At 40.2% G+C, this 20976-nt stretch overlaps 1 protein-coding gene, 1 long non-coding RNA gene and 2 other non-coding genes across 8 annotated transcripts in view; 3 read left to right on the plus strand and 1 right to left on the minus strand.

Annotated features, from left to right (window-relative positions):
* The first annotated feature begins 10488 nt into the window (after positions 1 to 10488).
* On the plus strand, positions 10489 to 11715 carry LOC146681008 (uncharacterized). Its single transcript, XR_014918202.1, has 4 exons — positions 10489 to 10544; positions 10623 to 10751; positions 11026 to 11150; positions 11270 to 11715. It is a non-coding gene; the product is annotated as an uncharacterized LOC146681008 (long non-coding RNA).
* Positions 11716 to 19306: 7591 nt separating this feature from the next.
* On the minus strand, positions 19307 to 19380 carry trnaf-gaa (transfer RNA phenylalanine (anticodon GAA)). The gene has a single exon. It is a non-coding gene; the product is annotated as a tRNA-Phe (tRNA).
* An 800-nt stretch (positions 19381 to 20180) lies between these two features.
* Positions 20181 to 20253, plus strand: trnar-ucg (transfer RNA arginine (anticodon UCG)). Its single transcript has one exon. It is a non-coding gene; the product is annotated as a tRNA-Arg (tRNA).
* A 380-nt stretch (positions 20254 to 20633) lies between these two features.
* Positions 20634 to 20976, plus strand: part of nhej1 (nonhomologous end-joining factor 1) — a 29986-nt gene continuing 29643 nt past the window's right edge. For 4 of the 5 annotated variants that reach the window (XM_085449272.1, XM_085449271.1, XM_085449274.1 and 1 more), the window contains exon 1: positions 20634 to 20706. The gene's annotated coding sequence lies outside the window, so the exon portion shown is untranslated. The remainder of the gene's footprint in view (positions 20707 to 20976) is intronic. The other variant, XM_085449273.1, reaches the window with a different exon arrangement.

Raw genomic sequence — 20976 nt, forward strand, 5'->3', positions numbered from 1 at the left:
TGGCCTGAGTGTTTCAGAAACTGCTGATCTGCTGAGATTTCCCCATACAACCACACAGAATGGTCAGACTGAAAATAGACACGTTACATTTTCTGCTGCAACATTCAGACGAAATGCAAATTTACATCTGAAGATAGAATTCTTTCTTTCTTTCTTTCTTTCTTTCTTTCTTTCTTGTTTTTGATTCATTAAAAAAAGCAGTCTGCAGAGGGTTTCATCTTTTCAAGCAGTCCCATCTTCCTCTATGTCATCTGGAGATCTCAGAGCTCCTGTATGTATGAAATACATGTAGAGCGACCTGCTCCCACGCTCGTGCAACACCAAGCGACACCAAACTGGTTGCCAGCATTCATGACGTCCACAAGGACAGCAGCAATGATCTTAAACTCTTTAACCTCGTATTAGGCTCAGCTGAGTCAGTGCTGTCAGTCAGTGTCGAATGTGCCCCTAAGTAAACTGCATTCAGGCCAAGCAATCATTACTGTCTTGGGCTGGCACTATTTCTGTTAGCAGCAGAATTTGATGCCACGGAATAAGAAAACATTGCTATTTTAAACATCTGAGATATCTTTATACTTTACCTGCAGTCCTTGTCTCAGACAATTATACCTAAGTACGTGGATATTTAACTAACAAGCTCTTGGAAGAAGTTTAAGAAGCCTGCAAAGAAGCAGCAGACTTTGGAGAACACATACATAAACCAAATTAATCTGTATTTAATCTTAACACTGTTCCCCTGCAGTTCTAATTGCTACATTTATCTTCATTATTTATTCCTACTTTCAGTTCTCACCAACCATACAATTCCCAATTTGTGCATCTATCATTAGTTTGTTTTATTTTCCTCCAATTAAGAATATAGTTAAATTCATACTGTGCTGATTTTCAGTAAATAATGAAATGTTACTAATCACAGTGGGACATCTTTAATTACAGCAGTGGCGCAGGAGGCGAGGATGCTGAGGTTAATCAAGACAAATGCCTGATTTAGAGTTAGCCATTGCATGAAAAAGTACTTCAGCACTTTGTTGCCTAAAGTGCACGATTTCCGAAGAAATGCCAAGACATTTGTAACATTTGTAGGTTTACCTCCCACCTTTCCTGGCTGAAAGCAGCATTATGCATCAAAATCTATAGTGACTGCACGGTCTTCTTAGCCCCTTATAATTTAACTCCATTTTGATTTTCAACTTTATTTTATTTTATTTTATTTTACTGCATTACATTTTGGGGCATGAGTTTATCTTTTTTTAAACACAAAAAAGTTACAGAAAAAAATGACCAAAAGAAAAGACCCAATGAAAAAAATTCATTGGGTTCTTTTGGAATTCTGAGATTAAAGTCAGAATTCTGAAATTTGTTTTCCCCATATTTCATTTCTAATTCTGATTTCTTCTCAGATTAAAGTCAGAAACCTCAGAAAAAACAGGTTGATTTTTTTCATAATTCTTACTGTAATCTCATAATTTGGAGATTAATCTCACAATTAATCTCAAAAATTAACCTGAGATTAGTCAGAATTATGATTTTTTTTCATATTTCTGTCTTTAATCTCAGAAGTCTGTTTTTTTCCTTAGAATTTTGAGATTAATCTCAAAATTCTCACTTTAATTTCATTATTCTGATCTTCCTCCTTAGAATTCTGAGATTATGATAATTATGAAGATAATCTCCTAATTCCAAGGTTAGAGTGGGAATTCGGAAAAAAAAGTCAGAATCCCAACTCCTTCTTCTTCCTGTGGCTGTTTGCGTCTCTGTGTGATTATTTTTGTAGGAGGTTTTTTTGTTGTTACCTTTTGTCTTATTGCACTTTTTTGCATCACTTTATGTAATTTTGCAATAGTCTGCACTGAGTAGTTATTTTTTTCCTAATCACACTTTCTCTTCTCTTCAGCTGTATTAAAGAAAACACAGCTGCACGCGGTCATCATTGATGCTAAATCAAGGAAAGCCTCAGATGCTTGGAACTTGTTAAAAGTAGTAATGTAACAAAGCCCTTGGCGAACCTGATGCACCCACAAACTGATGCAACTGAATTAAATTCAGTTGTCATTATGATTTTTAACCTAGCAGAGTTTCTTCACTGCAAACAGTTTCAAATCAATTCCTTCACACATTTTCTGTGTGTCAGCAGATCAGTTAGACAGCAAGTTATTTCCAAAATACCGTTCTAATGGGACTGTGGATTCCCCGCTGTGCTTGTTCCCGCTACGTTTGTTTCCACTCAAGTTGAATCAGATTTAATTTTCACACCTGTAAAGTACAAGGCATGGTAGAGACAAAAACATAAAGTGCTTGCATCCTGTGCTTGGTAAATATGAAGATGTAAAGTCTGAAAGGTTATATGGGTGCAGTGTAGAAAGCCATCAGAGGGATAAGTGGACTAATAAAAGAGGACATTAATGCGAACTTCCTGAGTTTATTAGTACCTATGGGTCCTGTGTCTGGTTTCAAATGTACTGTTTAAATTATATAGTACAACAGTCTGTATCAATATTACTCTTGCAGTGGTTAAGTCATATAAAGTGGACGTATTATGCTTTTCCTTATTTTCAGTTAGATATATACACGTTTACTAGCAGTTTATCTCCATTTAAAAATGTCTAAAGATTCGAATAACAAGGCCAGCAAGAGTTAAAGAAGTGAGCCTAAAGCTCTTCTTCAGACAGTTTTTTTCTATTTGCGGCTCTTGATGATGTCAGTATGAGCAGACATCCCTAATAGGCTACCTCAGGCCTTTTTTTGCACTTTGAAAAGAAAATGATCCTCCAGACTATCTCTAAACTGATCGTGTCTCTTACCACATGACTCCTGCATGTGGGGAAATCCGAAGCTTGGCAGATGTGTTGCTTCTGTTATTTGAAGGCAGATCAAGCAAATGGTCCAAGATTTTTATTCACTCACAGTTTTTCTATACATTATTCTGCAAATTAAGCCAACTTCAGTGAGCTCTTGGCTTAAACTCCATGCACAACTTGCTGCCATTTAAGCCAACACAGTCTTTTAAAAAAACAAAAAAACAAATACAGACCATGGTGCCATCTGTTTATTTGAACACAGGTTTATAACCATAATTTGTACTAATATTTTTTTCTGTGCTACTCCTCTGTTTATTTACATAGATAACAACCATTCAATTAGTTAAATTAGTATTTATTACACACATGTAACTTGTAGAAGTGTTTACTGATCATCATTATAGTCACATTCACCTTTTGTTTCATGCTTCTTAGAGCCAGAAGTGACCATATGTGCCTCAGAATGTGCAGCAGCAAGCTTGGTTAGCATGCTGCATCTTTAAGCTGCATCTTTAAGCTGCATGGGTTTATCGCTGGCCATTGACGCAAACTAATGAAAAAATGAATGAAGAATTTCACTTACCAAAACTTTAGCACCAATTTTCATGACAGGCTCTGCTCAGTGTGTGGCAGAGTCTGTCAAGACGCTGTGTCTTGCTACTGTATATGCATGTTTATGCAAATACACAGAGCAGCCACTAGAGGACCTCAAGGTGCAAGCCCACTTTCAGTATATTTGGGTCTTCTGTTCACCACTTTAGCTCACAGGGCCCACCAACAATGGTGGCATGGCCCGCTACACACTCGTAAAAAGGAGACGACTGTGCTAGTTCCCCTGTATGGAGGGCCACAAGTGCCAAAATGAACTGACTAAATAATGAATTAAATGTTAATGAATTAAAACTGAAATTAATTGAAAATGTGTAATTAATTATTTGAAAATAGAAATAAATATTTTATTCAATGTTTTAAACTAAATCAATATATATTTTAATTACTTATTTACTTATTTAGTGAATTATTTCCTGACATATTCGTTCATTTTGCTACTCATGGCCCTCCATACACCTAGTGTAAAAATATCTACAAACAGTAGTGCTGTGCATACTACAAATTTTGGTATCAATCTGATACCAAGTAAAGTGAACGCAGTGAACGCCAGGACCGCCACCTACAACGCGAGTCTCACCACTGGCGATATGCGTGCCTACAAAGCGGCCTCATACGGCGTGCTGCACGTGGTGAGAGATGCCAAACACCAGTACCAGGAGCGTGTGGAGTCTCGCTTCTACCAGGGCAACACACGGAGTATGTGCCACAGACTACACACCATTACGGACTACAAAGCCAGGGACACTGCGCCGATCAACACCGACTCTGCATTCACCAACGAGCTGAACCAGTTCTACGCCAGTTTCGTGGTTAGCCAGGCAGTTAATGCCATCTACCGCATGACTACCGAGGACAGTGGCGTCATCAGCGAAGGACCGGTGATCAGCATCACGGAGCATGACGTCCGAGCGGCAATGAGGAGAGTGAACACAAGGAAAGCGGCGGGGACAGATGGCAGCACCGGCCGTCTGCTGCGCTGCTGTGCTGACCAGCTAGCAGGTGTGTTCACTTCCATCTTCAACGAGTCCCTGGTGAAGTCTGTGGTCCCCACATGCTTCAAAAGATCCACCGTCATCCCTGTGCCCAAGAACAGAAACCCTCATCCCTGAACGATTACCGGCCAGTTGCACTGACCTCGGTAGTAATGAAGGTGTTTGAGAGGCTGCTGAAGAACATTATCTCCTCCTCCATCCCAGACACCACAGATCCGACCCAACAGATCCACAGAGGACGCCATCATCCACGTCCTGCACACCACCCTCAGCCACGTGGACAAGAAATAGGCTAACTATGTGAGAATGCTGTTTGTTGATTACAGTTCAGCGTTTAACACAATAGTGCCCAGCAGACTGTTCACAAAGCTCAGGGATCTGGGTCTCAACAGCCGCCTGTGTGCTTGGGTGTTGGACTTCCTCGCTGGCAGAACTCAGGTGGTGAGGGTGGGTAGATGCGTCTCTAACAGCATCACCATCAACACAGGAGCACCACAGGGATGTGTCCTCTCGCCACTGCTCTACTCCTTCTACACTCCAGACTGTTGTTGTGTCCTGTAATGATTGTACCACCACCACTAGAGGGCGGTGTCGCGAAATAAGAGAAAAGTGGAGTCGGTAAAATTTTAGAGTTAGAATATAGTTAAGATGGCTAACTGATAACTTGATGTGTATCCCTGTTACCTCTACGATGTAAAGTCTGTGCTGAATTCATTAAAAAGCACTGTTCCTTGATGAGGACTGGTTTATTACCAGCCGCTGCTACATTTTGGCGACGAGTAACCCTGCCTGTTTTTTCAGCTTAGTTTTTTGCTGAGTCATCATGGCTGCAAACGTCCATCCACAGCCCATGTTTTTGCCTTGCCCTGGAGATCCTGCTTTGCCCTTCAACATGTGGATGTGTATGTTCAACAATTATTTGCTTGTGATCACTGCAACAGGGAATGAAGCATGAAGAAGAGCTACTTTACTTCACTGCTTAGGAACAGAGGGACAAAGGATTTTCTACTCACTGCCAAATACAGGTGATACCTTTGCCTCTGCTGTTACTGCCCTAGAACAACACTTTTCACCTAAGGTAAATGTTGTTGTGGAAAGACATGCTTTCAGAAAGCGAACACAAGCTTCACATGAGACTGTTATCCAGTATGTGGCCAGCTTGCGTGACCTTGCTTCTAAATATGTGTTTGATGACAGGACAGAAGAAATGATCCATGATCAGCTAGCTGAACATGTGTCTAACCCCAGCATAAGAGAAAGACTCTTGCTTGAACCTGATTTGACACTAGATAAAGCTGTTACACTGGCAATACAAATGGAATCTGCAGTTCAACAAGCTAAATCCATAGCTGCAAACAGCAGTACTCCAGTCCAAGCTGTGCAGTCTCACTCATACTCCATGCAGAGGAAGCACAAATACAATGCTCACCCTGCAAAGCCATCTCATGCAACAAAACCATCTAAGAACTGTTTTAGATGTGGTTCAAACAGTCACTTAGCCAACTTTCGTCAGTGTCCTGCTGCCAAAGCTACTTGTAAACTGTGTCATAAAACTGGACATTTTGCTCGTGTCTGCTGCTCATCCAAGACAAGAGATGTACGGGAAGTCCATTTACCAAAACTCAGCCCTTTACTTAACAGATCCTTCTTATGCATCAAAAGGATTGCAATGCAGCATAAATGTGAGCACACCTACCTCATCAGCTAAGGACATTGAACTGATTGTGGACACAGCTTCTGCAGTTTCTATCTTGCCTAACCACATCTAAGAAGAGCACTTCAGTGATACGCCACTAAAACCACCTGACCTTCAACTAGTTACATACACAAAGAAAACAATCCCTGTGTCTGCAGGCTGCCTGCAAGTCACAGTGGCTCTTGAAGTTCCACCCTTATGACCGACATTAAAGTAAATGGCCTATATTTGTATAGCGCTTTACTTAGACCCTATGGACCCCAAAGCGCTTTACACTACATCCAGTCATCCACCCATTCACACACACATTCACACACTGGTAATGGTAAGCTACATTGTAGCCACAGCTGCCCTGGGGCGCACTGACAGAGTCGAGGCTGCCAGACACTGGCGCCATCGGGCCCTGTGACCACCACCAGTCGGCAACAGGTGAAGTGTCTTGCCCAAGGACACAACGACCGAGACTGTCGGAGCCGGGGCTCGAACCGGCAACCTTCCGATTACAAGACAAACTGCCAGCTCTTGAGCCACGACTTAATGTGTTGTGTTTCCTTATCCACAGGTTTCTGTAAGTGCGTACGTAGGCTGCCATGACAGACCACTACTTCTGCAGTCCGGTCTTATACTTCCGGTTACTCAAAGCGAGAGCCAGCATTCAGTCGTTGCTAATGTTTTACGGCTTTATCTGTTCGAGGATGAGCTCAGGTTCAACGTTAGAAACATTTTGCCTTGAGCATCAACAACTTCGAAAGGCCTGTCTGTGCCCACCACCCTACGCACTACACTCTGTGCCACTGGCAGCTTAAACCACTTAAGCCCCACGCCCCCGGTACCAGGGGCAAAAAGGAGGAGATCACGTCAGAAATATAAGTCCCGACAGTGGCGGTTCAAGCCTGTTTGGCACCCTGGGCAAACACTCCCTCTGGCTAATGACTAATTACTATTGTGCTGAACACAGTCCAAAGGATTCAGTAAGCTGCATCAGTGTCTACTGTTTACTATCATAGCCAAGTGGCTTACAAACGTAAACAGAAGTTTTCACTATCCCTACTAATTGATGTTAACTTGTTGTATCTCTGTTGTGGTCAGTGCTATCCTCTATGCTGTTGCATGCTGGGGCAGCAGGTTGAGGGTCACAGATGCCAACAGACTTAATAAACTAATCCACAAGGCCAGTAATGTGTTGGGGATGGAGCTGGACTCTGTTAAGGTGGTGTCTGAGAGGCAGATGTTGTCCAAGATAAGGACAATCATGGATAATACCTCCCACCCACTCCATGATGTCCTGGCAAGTCACAGGAGCACATTTAGTGAGAGACTGAGATTACCAAAAAGCACCACTGAACGACACAGGAAATCATTCCTGCCCGTGGCCATCTCCCTGTACAACTCCTCCCTCTAATTATTATGTGTCGTGACAGGACACATCTGCTTACCTGTATCTTTTGCTTGTTTCTCCTCTCCTTTTCTCTTTTTTCTAAACTGAGCACCTGATGGCTTTAAACTTTTCTGGTCCATCTCCATTGGTTTTAATTTTGCACTCCAGTATGAACACCCATCCCCCAACCTGAGGATCACCACAACATAACCTAATAGACCTACACCTTAGTTCACAGATTCACTTTGTCTAATGCTGGTCACACTGGGAGGAGACTTACGGACTGGCGAAGAGAAGCCGTCAGAGCTGGCTGAAGTAGTCCTCCGGTGATTGCCTCAGATGAGACGCAGGTGGTTTGGAGGCGGCCCAGCCCGAGGGTGTGGCCACTGCAGCCTCCCACGGCTCCCTGGATGCCAAGCCACGGGCCGTGACACTCTCAGGCACCTTCCCCTCATTAGACTTGTAGTCAAGACCGCCTAATCCGAGACCAAGACAAGACCAAGACCAGAGGGTATCGAGACCAAGACAAGACCAAGACCAAGTTGAGACGAGACCAAGACCGAGACGAGACCGAGACAAAAAAAGTCCTTAAACTGCAGCCAGATGCTATTCTATATACATATGCCGGAAACCTTAAACTAGTTTTTTAATTAAGCAGCAAGGCAGAACAAAGTCGGGCCTGTATAAAGACACAGGGACTAAACCCCAATTCAACCAGACCCAGAACTGATCCGGAATTAAAACAGGACTACAACAGTAACCAAGACAGAACCAGAATCAGAACTAAATTATAGTAGCACTAAAAATAATCATAGACCTGCACTACACTTATTTTTTAATTCTACCAAAGTACAATATTTAGATTGAGAAAAGTTTATATAATTATTTAGCCTTGTTGTGCAAACAAGCCTGCATAACTTAATAAATGTAGAATTTGAAAAGTAACAAATGGTATCTAAAAAGAAACACTAGGTACGAGATACATGTTCTGATGAGTTTTGGCAAACAACCATTTGACTAACATGTGTGTCTCACCTGCTCTTGTTCCATCTCTGTTCTGTCCTCTCTCGCCCTCTCTGCTCCTCTCTCTCCCTCTTTGTGCTGACAATCAAGCCAAACACCAACATCATCAAATATACAGTTGAAACCAGATATTTACAAACTCTTCAGATCAAAACACAAACACTTTTTTAATTGTAACATCAAATCAGACTAAATGTTTCTTTTTTTAGATTGATAAATATAAAAAACATATTTTTTAACTTTAAGAGTAAAGAGAGAAACTATCTGTATTTCTTAATTGCAAATGGCACCAAATTGTATTCAAAATTGAGCCACACTTATGGAGCTCCACAGTTCTGTTCCTGGTGTTTTGGTTGACATCTCTTGATTTTCCCATGTCAAAGAAACAGGCTCTGTGTTTTGCCTTATATGCATCCACAGCTGTGCCACCAGTTTACTCACATGGACTCTACGAACCTATCAGAAGCTTCTTCAGCTCAGAATGGAATCGTCTGGAGTTTTCTTATTAATTAACAATAAACTTAGTGTACATGTACTCCTAAATTTGATGAAAGTGATAAAATAGACAGCTCCCTCTTTTTATTCTGACATTTAACTAATTCAAAAGATATTTCAACATTTATTTATCTAAAACAAAAGTTTACTCTAAATTGATGTTTAACAGTAAAAAAAAGTTTTTATGTTTTCTCCATAAAGTGTATGTAAATATCTGGTTTCAACTGTGAATATACTGCTGTGTATTGAAATTCCTCTGGTTTTGCATAGTTATATTGTGAACAACATCCGAAGCATAATATATAAAATAACATCTACCTGAGTTTTTTCTTTGAAAGAAGCTCCTTATGTCCATTGTTGTGTACATCAGTACACAACTGAAACCAATTTAGAGAGTTTGTTTAGCCGTGGAGGGTAACAACTGAAAATATGAAATGTAAGCTAAGACTCTAAAAAATCAGCATTGCTGTTCGGCTTTTTATTTATCCATTTGTTGATTCACTCGAAGAGCAAGTAACGCAACCAACTGATCAGTTTGATATCAATCTTTTGTGATACACCGTCATATTTACATTATTAGTTCAGTACGATTTGCTTTGGTACCTGGTCAAACTTAAGCTCTCCTCTGTCCTGCAGCAGCTTCTCCCCCCTCGCTCACATGGGTGCTGTGCAGTCGCCTAGTGCCTGAGCTCGGATCATACCAAAATTAGGGGGAATTTACGACGGTGCGCTCTGTGCTTCGTGTGTTGTTTTTGTTTTATACAGTTGTTAGTCAGGCATCTAACTAACAAATTACACTCCAAAAGACCCCATGCTTCTGAAAAAATGACCCGGGCTTAAGCCCAGTAAGCCACCCCCCCGCTCCGCTGATGGTTGACTCCAAATCTCCCGAACACTATGTCGATTTGAGAACGCAAGACCGAAACAGCGAGACCAAGACAAAAGTCCGTCGAGACCAAGACGAGACCAAGACCACGAAAAAGTGGTCTCGAGTCTCGAGACCAAGACCGGTCTCGAGACATCCAACTCTACCCCTCATAGAGGAGTATGCTTTGGGCATTGTGATGCTGTTCCCCTCACTCAAAGATCCATATGCAGACAAAGGCTATGTAATAGTCAACACAAAATTGTTTAATGCTGGACATAAAAATTATCTGATATTTTGTTATGAGCTAAATCTGACAAAATATTTTGTATTTTCACTTATCCAGGAGCACTTCTTTGATGCCGCAAATGGTACAGGATACATTTCTTTCAGTTTCTGAAAACTGTCCAAAGAAAGATTCGTTGTGGATCTCCAACACAACCTAATAGGTTGACAGACAGTTCTTCAGGTGGTCCAAATCTCAAAAGGACTGAATTTTATACACCAGCTTGATGGTGATTCTTGCAAGGAGGTCGTGTCTTTGCTCAACCATACTACAGACAACTCTGTGATTTTCCAGAAGATGAAAGAGACCATTCAGCACTATTGGAGGCTTGTTAATGACCCAAGCAGAAGCGTTGGTATCCTATCCACTTTTCCAAGATTCCAGGATACAAAAGGAATGGTAAGTTAGAATTCTTTTTTTTTAATGTTTGGAATTTGGAGCTAGCAGTTGTTTCAAATACAATTTTTTTTCTTAAAGGTGGAGCAAAACTTCACTCTCCTGTTCGCTGATGACACATCCTCCAGGTTGCTTCAGAAATGAAAGACATTCTTCAGGCCAAATGCCATAAAAGAGGCTGAAAAGCTCACTTTAACACCCTTTAACAAAGTAAATCTTTGTCCAGTTTTTCTAGTTTTGATCTTAGAATGTAATATAAAGTCAAACAAAGCATTGTCCGTTTTGTTTGTATGATGATCCTGAACTAATAATCCTATAGATTTTTTTCTTCTTCTGTATCTCTAACGATTTCATCTAGTTTTTGATAACTTTCAACAATAGACATGGGAGAGATGGAAGTCTCTTAACTTTCCCCTATTTTCATTATTAAACAGATCAAAACATTTGATGAAATGGTATTAATTTTGTGTCTTTTCATCTTCAGCCTTTGAACAAGAAATGGCATTGCTGTTGTTGTTGCTACATCTCCTTCTACCACCACCAGGAGGACAAAGGTCTCCAAAAATCAGCGCGAGTGATGCAAGTCAGAGACTTGTACTCTTTCATAAGGTAATTATATCATGAAATTTCAATAATACCAAAGTCTTTGAGCAATCTCTTCTGCATTTTTTTCTGTATTTAGACACCATTTCTGTGAATAATTATTAGTTTCCTTATGTCAACCCCAGTCATGCTGGAGTCTGGAAGAGCATCTCTGCAATCAACAAGGATTGGCAACCATACCTCCTCGCTGTCAGGCAAAAGAAGAGCAAGACTGACACACACCAGGCGAGCCACTCACTCGGGGCATTTGATGAACTTTTCAGAGCACATTTTGTGTTTAATTTGTCCCAAGTGAATATAAAGCTGGACCTGTTATTTGCAGTGCAGTGGAAGAAGACACGCCTGTCTTTCGCCAAATAAGTGACTTACTTTTGGTTGAAGATGAAATTATTTTTTTTTTATGGGAAACAGGTTGTTTACAGAGTGTTTTGATAACCATCTATGCATGCTGAGCAGAGATGCATAGTGAAAATGTCAGATCTAAAGTTTTATAAATCTTTTGACATGCAAAGGTCATACAATGTTTCAGATGAGACAGTGTACATTGTACCGTCATTCACAATTTTTTGAAGACACAATAAATGTCCTTTTGGGGAATATTTATTTTGTGGAATTCAATTCTTTCTCAGAATTTAATTTTAACACTTTTCAGTGTAGAAAGCCTGACACTATAGGGAGTGAAGCCAACACTAACCAGAAGGTTAAAAATGTTAAAACATGAACTCTGGCCTGGTGTTAAATATTATAACTATTTCAAAAATGTTGATTTAACTCTTAAGAGTGTATAAATAATATATTAACCCTGAAAAAGTGTTGAAAATAATTCTGTTGGAGCTAATTTAACAATGGTCTTTTTGCTGTGCTTACTCTGTCTCCAACATAGCCCCCTGGCTACCCACCGTAACCTGCTGGGGTAGACGGCCTGGAAACTGGCTCATCTCTCTCATTGACCTCAGGCCAACACGGCTCATCATCTAAGGTCACCTTTTTCTTTGAGGAACACGTCACCAGTTAGTTCAACCAAAATGGACGACATAATGAGAATTTGAGTGTCAATCCTAACATTCAGACTTCATATGTTCCTATAACAGCTGTTCACGTTTCACACTCGGCTCTGTAGAATGTACCGTGCAGAAAAACAGCAGCAATTTGGGGGGCAGGAAACTTCCATCTGGACACCAACGTCCTTGACTTCACATTTTTCAGTGCTGATGTTACCATTATAGAAAGACACAAACAGTGCAATCACAGTGATGAAATTACAGGAGAAGAAACACAAAGCAATGAATCAGCTTTAAACAGGAACACAGTAAAATGACCTCATACTTCAGATTTGCCACTTACAAATAAATCCAGTTAAACACAAATAGATGCAGAAATTCCTGCACCATTTGTTTGTTCAGAGCTTATTCTCTGCAGTGGTAAACTCACCTTACAAAAAAGCCATCTGCGCCACCAGGAAGCCTTCTTTGATTTGTTCCTCTGAGCCTCAGCTGGAGGTGAGACGGGTGCAGAAGAGGTGGCTGGAGTGTCAGGGACCACATGTTCATCTGTGAGATCCTTTCGTGCACTCACACTGGAAAGATAACAGAGAAGATCAGTCTGCTGTAATGCACTCAAACTGCCCTCAGTGCCTCAAGAAAGTCAGCTGGACCGACTGCTTGCACTCAAAAAAATGAAAAGTTGACTTTAATTAAAATTATTTTGTTAACAGGTTCCATGAAATTGCATTGTGTTAGTTTAAAGCAAAAATGTTTAGTTCATCTAATTTTAAAAAACTACTTAAGATTAACAACAGATATTTAAGACTACCTAAATCAAGTTATGTTGTATGAACATAGATGATATATTTACAGGTTAGATAGTTTCGATTAGTTACTTCAACACATTTCTTATTTGTGGCAGTAAAATGTTAAATTTAAGTTAGATTAATTCAAATATTATATTTTCAGCCACCTTGTGCTTTACTAATTAGTTTTACATAAATTTATTTTGTCAACAGGTTCCACACAAATGAATTAAGTACATCCAACTTATTATTTTAAATTTCTTTTATTGCCAACACATTCAGTGAGCATTTGTGTAAACCCAGTCCAAAATAAAACACAACAGCTCATTAGCGTTAGTAACTAACAGTATGTAGACAGATGCAACATCAAGACTTTAAATTAAATGTCTGTATCTGCCAGAAATAGAAGAAAAAAAACATTGAAGACCACATAACATGTTGATAAGATGACACTTGAGTTATGCACATGCACATCTAAAAGCTGACGTGTACCGTAAACCTACGCATACGGATCAGTATTTAAGGTTTGACTCTCAATATCCTCGAGCACAAACTGGGCGTCATCAGGACGCTACAACACAGAGCGAACACCATCCCCACAGACACAGTGGCCAGGGAGGCAGAAGAACGGCACATCAAGAAGGCCCTGAGTAAATGTGGTTATCCCAGCTGGACTTTTCTCAAAGCTGGAAAGGCACCTAAGGAAAGCTCCAGCTGATCCAGGAGAGAAGGACGACCGCTGCCCAAGTGATCAGCCTGTAGTGATCCCATATGTGTCAGGAGTATCGGAACAGTTGAGGCGCATTTTTTCCTCTGTGGCTTTTAAACCCAAAAACACGCTGCACCAAAAATTGGTCCACCCCAAGGATCGGGTCCCCCGACACAAACAGAGTAACATAGTGTACGCTGTTAAGTGCCAGGAGGATTGCCAGGATTTATACATCGGGGAAACCAAACAACCTCTGGCGAAGCGGATGGCACAACACAGAGGAGCTACCTCGTCAGGCCAGGACTCTGCAGTCTAGTCACACCTACAGGCCAGTGGACACTCTTTCAAGGATGAGGATGTGCACATCCTGGACAGGGAGGAACGCTGGTTTGAGCAGGGAGTCAAGGAGGCCATTTCCGTGAAAAGGGAAAGACCATCTCTGAATCGAGGAGGGGGCCTAAGGGTACATTTTTTCGCCATCTTACAATGCTGTGATTGCAGCCATTCCCCAACTCTCTGTGAATGGTACTCATGGCCATTGATCAGTGGGTTTTGGTCAGTGGTTGTTGGTCAATGGTCATGAGAATTTGCATAATTAAGATCAAGGAACTGACCTCCCAGCCCGTTGTTCCTTCAGTGGGCTGGTTTCAGTCATTATGCAAATGTACTGTTTATAAGATTTGGGGACACCTGCAGTCACTTGGATGAGTGATGAAACGTCTCTCCCACAAAACGCTACGTCCAGATGAACAGAATCAACTTTTGGAGATTTACTTTCCTGGATGATGCATCAAGACTTCTTTCACAGAAGAATTCACATATTCGTGGGAGGTAGCCTGTTCACAGAATAGAGTCTAAACGAGCTCTTACTTTCAGGTACAGTACAGTATAGAGACGAGATGACGAGGCTCCAGTTACAGCAGTGCAAGAACACAAACAATAAATACAAAAAGAGTAAGACAATAAATATACACTTTATGACTAGTGGTAAAGTGATCAATAACAATTTAAAATTTATAATTTACAGTTTGATGATTTAAAGTCTCACAGACAACCCATTGAAAGGGGAGGGGGGGGGGGGGGCGGCTGCTTCCAAATAGAGCACATTTCATTCATAAAGTTGTAAATCCAAGCCCATTATGTGTTCATGATTTGAATCCTGGGTTGTGTGAAATCCCAGAAATAAACCCTAGACAAAGCCAGAGGGGGTGTTCGCCCAGGGCACCAAACAGGCTAAGACCGCCCCTGAACGTCAATATTACAGGAGACCCACACACCCATTATAAACTGACACTACTGAATAAATTAATATACCATTAAAATGCATCAAAAAGTTTACATTTACTTATCTTTTAATGAGATATAGATATATCAATGTTTCTGTGTTACTTTGTGCTTGTATTTTATTTTTAAACTATTTTATTTTTAAATGATTTACCATTAAATCATTAATTTAATTTTTATTTTTAAACTGATAAAACATATTGACAGAAACAAACTTCCATGCCTTATTATGTCCATTTCAGTTAAGGTTTTAAGCATTTCTGAAATCTCACTAATAAGTCACACAGCTGCACAGGATTCAGAAGCACCCATCTGACGTGGCCATCGAAGCATTTTTAAAAATTATTTTATTCTCCCATCACTCTCCTCTGCTGTTTGTAGCTTCTTAAACAAGCAAGTGGATGCTTTCCTCCAGCTGTTTGAAGACCCCTTCAATGTTTCTGTGCTAATGAAATGCTATTCCATATGTCATCAGATCTAAGGCTTCGTTCACACTGCAGGTCTTAATGCTCAATTCCGATTTTTTTGATCAAATCGGATTTTTTTTGTCTGGTTGTTCACACTACAAATAAAATGTGACACCAAATGCGCTCTAGTGTGAACCAACCATTGGTGTGAACGGTTCACGGACCTCAAAGTGGCCCGCATGCGCAAAAGAAGACGTCACACATAACGCGGTCTGTTTACGGAAGTAAAAATGGCGGCTACAGAGCTAGTAGGTGTTGTTGCAACAGTCTAGCAACTTCTTCTGCACAGACTCACAACCTCAGTTTCTGTCCATTGACTCGCTCTTCATGCTTTCTCGTTTGTCTTCTCCGGCGCTGATGGCGTCTGTCTTGTGTCAGTGACGTAAAAGACGGATTTAGTGCGACGTGACCATTCAAATAGCAGTCGCTTTCTGAAACATCAGATATGTATTCGATTCAGTACCACATACGAAAGTGGCCCAGATCGGATATGAAAATACTGGATTTGTGCTCTTCAGAGTGTCCGACCAAAAAAGTCGGATTTGATGCGCTTTCGCCTGCAGTGTGAACGTAGCCTAAAGACCTCTTCATTCAGTGCACATGTCTTTTTGCAGCTGTTTTAAATGTAGATGAGGAAAGTGTTATACATATTTCAGTTGCAGCACTCAAGTCTTTAACCACAGCACTGCACACGACTTCAGATTCCCCCGAGGTGGCATTTGTTTCTTTTGGTAGAATGGTCCCTTGTGACTGATATTGTAAGAAATACATGGAAATCATACATAAGAAGAGCAATGTCGCCCTCTCCTGGTTCAACTAAACCCGGACACTAAGATTGTGTATGAGTGACACAGACAGGGTGCTGTTATGACTTTATACACTTTACTCTTATTTCAATTTATCATTACAATTATCTGTCTAAGTCTTATTAAATAAATATGTATTTTTAGAAAAACATGTTCTGTTTTCCTCTGATGACCAAAAAACTGGCAACTGCCCACCTTTAGAGTCTTTCTTATAGCCTCATAGAGGCACACTTGTCAGAGATCATACGAGACATAACACGTGTTAAATATGTCAAATCTGATCTGATGTGAAAATTGCATATTTAATAAAACCATGCAAAATTTAGATGTCATAATGTGAATATATATTGTAGCTATGCTACAATCATAGGCCACTTTATTGGATACACCTATTTCACTGCTCATGAAAAGAAACTGAGGCTAGAATTCACACAGGCTCATCAAAAGTGGACAATAGAAGAAATTGATACTGATTTAGTGATGGCTGCTTCTAGCAGGATAACACACCTTGTCTCGGAGCTCAAATGATCTCAAACTGGTTTCTTGTTGAATCTGTGCCACAACAAGTTAAGACAGCTCTGGAGACAACATCAGGTCCAAACTAATGCCAGTGGCTAATGAGTGTGTATGGACAAACATACTGGGTAACATCCACATCCCACCTACAGGAGCTGCTCAGCCATGAAAACCTATGCCACAAAGCTCCTGGCTCACTTTTGTGTCCTTATATTAATGCCAGACGACATTTCCCCAGCAACCACATGGTTGCACTTTGGGCACTGTGAACTGCCCATTGTGGGCCCCAGTATTGCTGTGAAATGTTGGGCAGACTGTTTGATCTGAGCAGCGTACCCACTGTATGCCCACACATCCAGTACTCCCGCTGACTGGTACAGAGTGTGGACCAGAATGTTGTTTATGATTAAAGCTTCTTTTAGCCACTCCCACAGTTTCAATAGCAAAAGTGACCAATTAAATGTCTGAGAGGTAGAGGAACAGAAACCACAATATCTACTCTGCAGCCCTACAAAGTATGATCAAAGTTCATTCAAATCTTTTCCAGCTGTTGTGTTTGCAAACAGAATGAAGCACACGCTAACAAACACATCCGCTCTTTGATGGAGGTGACTATGATTCTTACAACTATAGTGTGTATTGATAACATATAAAAAGTATCCTATAAAGATATAAAATATCACGTCACATCTCTGCAAGATCAACAGATTGATCTTAAGTTCAATTCACTAATAATGCTATATAGAGCTATTTAAAACTATACAGTTTATTCTTTTACAAACCAGAAACAAATCATAAACCTTTGACTAAACATTTAAAATAATTTTACTGAACAATGAAATGAATAAAACAAATGTACTATATCCCCATAAATAAAACAAATAATAACTCAAAATAGTGGTCAAGCATATTAAAATGTGCTTCAACAGGGCAGATAACAAAAGCCTGCACTCTGCACTTGTTTTCACGGCATTACAAACTTCTTAACGTACGTACAAGGTGACATTTAAATTTCGCATGATTTTGTTAAATATGCAAAGCTTATTCTACACAAAAAACAAAACCATCAGCATGTTCACACAACTATATAATCAACCAATCAGATGGCAGCAGCTCAGTGCATTTAGGCACTTGACAAGATCCAGATCCAGATATAAAATATCATTAGAGTCCGTTTTTTTTGTTTTGGTTTATATATCATGTGGCGCAAATGGGAACCTGAAGTTTGTTTCCGGTGCTGTGGTTAAAGAAAGTGAGCTCCACACTGGGAAAAACACGTTATTTTTATCTGCATTTGAAAGAGCTGGACAGCTGTGCTGAATGAATGACATGACAAAGTATTTTTTTAAAAAAAAATCCACATGGCTGAAAACTTCCACGTGTTGCTCACTTTAACGTGACCACTCTGCTAGCCGAGTGAAGCTACATGCACATTTACATTCCCGTCTCTTACTCACCATCACGGACAGCCTGGTGACAGCACAAACTTTAACGGGGTTTTTAAAATATTCCGTGTCTGTGACAGCAGTGGACATGCAGGCTGGACGTGACCTCTCCCTGTGTTTCAAATCCACACGGTCAGCGCCGGTGTGTTTGTGTGAGGCGGTTGCTAGAGAGTAAATGTTTCTCACATGTTTTAATATGCATTCAGTTAATATAAAGCACATTTTTCTTAATGATTGATCACTTGAATAAATAAATAAAACTTTGTTTTAACTATTTTAGCTGCTTTTCACTCAAAATCATTACTTCATGTGAAGAATTTTTTTTTCAGTCCACCCCCAGTTTTTTTTCACATGTGTAAACACAACACTGGTTCCTCCCTTGAGTTAGGTGCATTTTATAACAAATTCTTTAGTAATCAATAGATCACTGTGAAGCAAAAAATGGAAGACAGTCTGGCCCCTTGGAATGAAAGTACAGATAAATGAGGGGTGGCTTTTTGCACAGAACTGCATTTTTTTTTTTAACTATAAGAGAATTTATTAGAAAGAAAGTGTACTTTATTGATCCCTGTGGGGAAATTCCTCTCAACCCATTCACTCAGTGAAGCAGTGGGCAGCCATTGGGCACAGTGTGTAGGGATGGCACCTTGCTGAGGGGTACCTCAGGGTAGCTGTTCAGGGGAATCAAACCCCTGACATTCCAATCATGGGGCCACCACTCTACCTACTGAGCTATCCCTGACCCTAAAATGTTATCTAAAGGACTCTTTTAAGAATGGGATTATGAAACTTGTTTGTTACCCAGGAAACGCTTAAACAGCGGGTATGGCGATTGAACCCATAACCTTGTGTGTTATCAGCACCATATTCTAGTTATCTGACTCGTGGCCTGAATCGTCTGATCTGAGCTGTAGAGTTCAGCTGATGAGCTGTGCAGATAGAGGTTGAAGCAGACATTTATATTCCTTGTCAGCTGACACTGCTGTTATTGTTTTTAGGAAAGCCCGTGTTAGGTATAAAAGCACTTATGTGGAGTATTTCTGACTTCTTTTTTGCTATTTCTTGTTAATGAAGCCCAATTGGTAATAAGAAATGTGCTCAAGTGAACTCAGCTACTACATACCTGAGCTCACTCATGCACTTTAGTGGTCAGTATGGGGCTTGAACCCATGACCGTGGCTGTTTCAGCACCATGCTCTACCCACCTGAGCTAACCAACCTGCACAAAGAGTGGTCAAACAACAGTTTTTGTTTTCCAGGATTTCACTGAACAAAGACTAGTGGATCTATTCTGGACCTCCAATCAACTGAGACTACTAAAGATGCAAAACCAACATAAATATCCTTTAAAGCCTTAGTTTTGTTTTCATTCACAGTTTCACGTCACATTTGTTGGACATGCTGCGCCAACTGATTTAGACAGGAGTCACAACCTCAAGAGCTGTAGCAGAAGGGCTGTAGCTACATCGTAAGGTTTTAAAAACTGAGCTATAAAACGTGCTGCCGATGAATAGTGGTAATAAAAACCGCGAGAGGCCAACAGTGATCACTGCCTTTTTAAGGGGCTTGTTCAGATTAAATAGAACAAGATACAAAGCATTAAACATGATAAAACACAACAGCCTTAATAAAAGCAGAGTAATTTGGACCCGGAAGCAGGGTTCATACATCATCACTTAAAGACTGGATATCCCACCTTCTGTGAATGTTTTAATGCAGTACAGTTGTTATTATTAGCACTATGGCAGTTAAAATAAATAATATTCATATAAGAAATAAAATTGTCTTGTGTAAACTGTATATGGTGTTAAATAGGCCTATACTACTGTACTTTAATGTAGGTCATAAGGGTGGTACTTTAAGAGCCATGTATTTTATGAGGTGGTACTCGTTGTGAAAAGTTTGAGAACCACTGTTGTAGAGAGTGATAAATGAGAGAAAAGTGACACTATTTCAGATAGTGAATCACCAGGACTTCCAGCTGACGTCATCTGGCCTCTGTCCAGGCTACGTTATCGAAGACCATGTGGCCTAATGGATAAGGCGTCTGACTTCGGATCAGAAGATTGAGGGTTCGAGTCCCTTCGTGGTTGGTTATGCGTTTGCTACAGAGAGTCTTATGTGTCGGTAAATGAGGGAAGGACCAGAAGCCAATCTACCATTACACATTAATGGCCGATTATAAATGAGGAACGCAGTTCGGGACTGATGTCTAATCCGCCATACTGTTTCGTTGTTTTTTTTTTTTCTTACAGAAAAAGGAATTTCAAAAATATGCACATTAAAAAAATCCAAAATATAAAACTTGATAAAAGCTAATACGAAACATTTAAATTTCACTGTTATGAAGTATATTAAGTGTTTAACGGGTGCATGAAATAAAAAAAAAATACTGGTAACTTTTAAGAGGCTGAGTTTTATTTATTTATTTATTTCGAGACTGGCGGAACCTTTTAAAAGCGCCGCTGTTTGTCGTCGGTGTTGGAATTCTTAACTGTCAACAGGAACCGACTGCGGAGCAGCAGCGTGTGTTGTTGTAAGCTTTAGTACGTTTAAAATACCGTTTTTCTCAGTGTCTCTATGTGTGTTAGGAGCTGTCGGGTTAGAATAACCGAACTTCACTTTAGCGCGTTTACAACTGTAGAGACACAAAAAATTAGCTTAACTTACACCTTGAGTACCAGACCTTGAAGTCTGTCAATTCAGAGCTAAAAGTGAAACATTTTGTAGTAAATTTGTTTCTAGTATCGTGTAGATTGTTGCCGAGTTAAAAAATTTGAACTATCGATGTAAACTGAAGTTTGTTATAAACTAAA

The sequence above is a fragment of the Copadichromis virginalis genome, linkage group LG23 (assembly GCF_057382275.1).
Source record: "Copadichromis virginalis isolate Kocher_CV1m ecotype Utaka linkage group LG23, C_Virginalis_male_GT1.1, whole genome shotgun sequence".
Classification (NCBI taxonomy): domain Eukaryota; kingdom Metazoa; phylum Chordata; class Actinopteri; order Cichliformes; family Cichlidae; genus Copadichromis; species Copadichromis virginalis.